At 39.8% G+C, this 4285-nt stretch overlaps 1 pseudogene; it reads right to left on the bottom strand.

Moving 5' to 3' along the window:
• Positions 1 to 2262: 2262 nt before the first annotated feature.
• Positions 2263 to 2360, bottom strand: LOC120109621 (annotated as a pseudogene).
• Between the last annotated feature and the right edge of the window lie 1925 nt (positions 2361 to 4285).

Here is a 4285-nt window from a genome sequence, read left to right as displayed (position 1 = left end):
TTTTTCTCTTGACCTCATCTTCTGAATTTTGCCTCATGGTCAACTCATGGGTCATGAGTGATCCTAGAAGTTCCTCCAATTGTAGTGTATTGAGGTCCTTTGCTTCCTGAATTGCTGTTACCTTGGCCTCCCAAACTCTTGGTAGAGATCTGAGAATTTTTCGCACCAATTCAGAGTTAGTATAAGACTTTCCTAAACTCTTTAGCCCATTTATGATTTCAGTAAAACGAGTAAACATTTCAGTTATGGACTCAGTGGATTCCATTTTAAACAATTCATACTTATGTACTAATATATTTATTTTTGACTCCTTAACTTGATTAGTTCCTTCATGTGTGACCTCAAGTTTATCCCAAATTTCTTTTGCAGAGATGCATGTAGATATTCTATTGAATTCACTTACATCTAGTGAACAATAAAGTACATTAATCGCTTTAGCATTTAATTGTGCTAGTCTTCTATCACTTTCATTCCAGTCCATTTCTGGTTTGGGTATGATAGTGCCCTCTACACTAATTGTGGGTGTGTAAGGTCCTCTAGTTATAATATACCACAATTCATAGTCTAAAGCTTGAATGAATATCCTCATCCTAGCTTTCCAGTATGTGGAATTTGTGCCATTAAATAGAGGAGGTCTATTTGTGGATTGCCCCTCACTCATAGAACATCCCACTTGGATTGTCATGATCTTTGACTCTTGATTGTGAGATCAACAAATACTATAGGAGCACCTTGCTCTGATACCACTGGTTGCCCAAGGTGACAAGCCAAGAGGGGGGGGGTGAATTGGTTTCTCTTAATTTTTACTATCTTACTTATGTCAATTGATGAGTTAGTGAAATATAACAAAGCACACTACAAACACACAAGAAGTATAGTGGTTCGGTGCTCTCCTAAGCACCTACGTCCACTCCCCAAGCGAACCCTTGGGAATTCACTATAATCCCGCGGATTACAGTTGGATTGTTTTTCGGGCTCACAATCCAAAAACCTTTACATTTTGGTTTTTCGGGATCACCAAAAACCTATGTTGGTTTTACGGGCTCACCAACGAACCTATGTTGGTTTTACGGGCTCACCAACGAACATTTACAATTGGTTTTACGGGTTCACCAATAAACCTACACCGTTGGTTTTACGGGCTCACCAACAAACCTTTACAAGGTGATTAATAAAAGAAGGAAGAAAGTTGAAGCTCCTAGATGAGCAAATATAACAATTATAATCTACAAAGAAGAGTTTAGAGAATAGTTATCACTTGATGAGACTTCTCTCTTCTTTGTCAAGAATGCTTCACTCTTCAAGGGTGGATGGAGCTCTTAATATCTCTTGTAATCTGCTCAACCACTTTCTTTTGACTCTTGAATGAAGCACTTGGATGAACAAGATTAGGGCACTTGTCTTTCTTGTGTAATTTTGATATTTTGCAAAAGGATGTTTTCTCTGATGAATAGTGTCACTTTAAATAGTTTCCTTCATCCATTGGACAAGCCCCAATGGTTAGAATTCAAAAACTAGCTGTTACTCACTGTTGGAAGGTCAAAAAGTACTTCTGCAGAACTAGCCGTTATGCTTCTGCCCATGCTTGGGTCGACTCAACTTTTACTGGGGTCGACCCAACTTTCACTTGGGTCGACTCAACCTTTACTAGGGTCGACCCTCTCAGAACCACAGAACCTTGCATTTCAGCCTTCCTTCACTTGGGTCGACTCAACATCTTTTTGGGTCGACTCAAGGTTCAGTTGGGTCGACTCAACTTCCACTTGGGTCGACCCTCTCAGGGTTTCCAGAGAACCTATTTTTGAATGTCATTGCCTTTGGGTCGACTCATGTTAACTTGGGGTCGACTCAAGTTTGGGTCGACTCAAGTTTCATTTGGGTCGACCCTCTCAGGATTTCCAGAGAACTGTTTTCTTGAGGCTTGAGGTTTGGGTCGACTCATTCTTTGCTTGGGTCGACCCAACTACTGTTCATCTGTGCCATTTTTGCAGAAGTGTGCCAGATGGTTTCTTGATGTGCCGGGGTCGACTCAATCAACCTTGGGGTCGACTCAATCCATACTTTGCTGCAACTTAAGGTTAGATTCATCCATATAAACAATGAAATGCATCTTTATCTTATTATACTAATGTACTGAGAGTAACAGACTTATAAATGATGTATCGAATTAACTTGTAACATACTCTGGATTATTGTATTAATCATCAAAATACCACTATCATCCTCAAATTCTTTCCCGCACAAAGGACTAACTTTTTGAAAAGGCACATTAGTAACTTCCAACAAAAAGACCATGAAACATTTTATGAATGCTGGGAGAGATTTAAAGATTTGCTTCTCTCTTGTCCTCATCATGGGTTTAAAACAAAGAGAACCATTAGTTTTTTTAATGAAGGGTTGTCTCCACAGTTAAAACAATTTATAGAGACTATGTGCAATGGTCTATTTTTAGAATAGCAACCCGATGAGGCATGGGACTATTTAGATTCTCTCGCAGAGACTGCACAATTATGGGATACAGGGGATAGAGTGAATAAACCTTTACCTAAGCCTACTAGCATTGGACATGGGGGCCTTTACAACCATAGTACTCAAGACGATATTCAGGCTAAAATGGCAGCCCTTACTAGGAAGGTAGAGGAAATTGAACTTAGAAGGATTGAACCCGTCAAGACCATAGAACATAACAGCGAGTGTTGTAGGATTTGTGAGATGCCTGGCCATCTCACCACTGATTGCCCCACAATACCCGCATTCAAGGAAGTCTTGCACGATCAGACCAATGTTATGAATACCTATCAAAAATCTTTCAATAATCCTTTTTTGGGTACTTACAACCCTGGATGGAAGAACCATCCAAATTTCAGGTGGAGGAATGACCAACCTCAACAAGTATATAACCCAACTCCCCCACCTCCGCAACCTCATTATGCACATGCACCCCCTCAAAAATCCAGTCTCGAAGAAACTTTGCAATCTTTCATGCAAGGTCAAGCTAAAATCAATGATGAATTAAGAAATCAACTGACAATGCTGACCACTACTTTAAGTGCTCAAGAGAAAGGTAAGTTACCAGCTCAACCACAACCTAATCCTCAAGTCTATGGCGGTAGCAATGCATCATCGTCAACTTTGCATAAAGAACAAGCAAAGAGTATAATAACTTTGCGAAGTGGAAAGATTATTGACCGACCAGTCCCAGAACAAACACAAGTCATACCTGATTCTGACCCTCCCAAGACAAAAGAAAAGGATAATGAAGAAACTGAAGCACCAACATCTACTGAAAAAATTGAATGTCCTTTTCCTGCACCATTTTCACAAAGATTAAAGCCCTTGCAAAAGCTTGAACCAAACTCTGAAATTCTTGAGCTTTTTAAGCAAGTAAAAATCAATGTACCTCTTCTTGATGCAATCAAACAAGTGCCTTCCTATGCAAAATTTTTAAAAGATTTGTGCACTGTCAAGCGTCGTTTAAATGTCAAGAAGAAGGCATTTCTGGCTGAAAATGTGAGTGCAATTTTACAGCATAACATTCTTCCTAAATATAAGGATCCAGGTTGCCCAACTATCTCGTGCATCATTGGCAATTTTAGGATTGAGCGAGCATTGCTAGATTTAGGAGCGAGTGTGAACTTGTTGCCATATACGGTATATGAGCAACTCGGTTTGGGTGAGTTGAAGCCAACAACTGTGACCTTACAATTAGCTGACAGGTCAGTGAAGGTTCCTAGAGGGATTATCGAAGATGTGTTGGTCCAAGTAGACAAGTTCTATTTTTTTGTTGATTTTATCGTACTGGACACACATCCGGGTTCCAATTCACCATCTCAGATTCCGGTCATCTTAGGACGTCCATTCCTTGCAACTTCTAATGCATCGATCAATTGTAGGAATGGTGTCATGAAGCTTTCTTTTGGCAATATGACCTTGGAACTGAACGTCTTTAGTATAGGTAAACAACCCATTGATCATGAAGAAAGTAAAGAAGTTGAATGGGTTGAAACCATTGCGGAAGAATATTTGTTAAAAGAAACATTTACTGAATCGGCCGACAATGGTTTAATAGATTGGTGTTCTGAAGGTACTGCTAATGATGTGGTCCCACCTGGTTTAGATAATTCGGATGTTATGATGGTCAATGGGTGGAGACCGCAAATAGAGGAATTTGAATAGTTGCCACCTCGAAAAGCAAAGATAGTACCATCCCATGAACAAACACCTAAGCTCGAGTTGAAACCTTTATCGAAGGAACTCAAGTATGCCTTTCTTGGATCCGAGGACA

This window comes from Phoenix dactylifera, unplaced genomic scaffold (genome assembly GCF_009389715.1).
Source record: "Phoenix dactylifera cultivar Barhee BC4 unplaced genomic scaffold, palm_55x_up_171113_PBpolish2nd_filt_p 002519F, whole genome shotgun sequence".
Lineage (NCBI taxonomy): Eukaryota > Viridiplantae > Streptophyta > Magnoliopsida > Arecales > Arecaceae > Phoenix > Phoenix dactylifera.
This window is presented reverse-complemented; position numbering and strand designations above follow the sequence as displayed.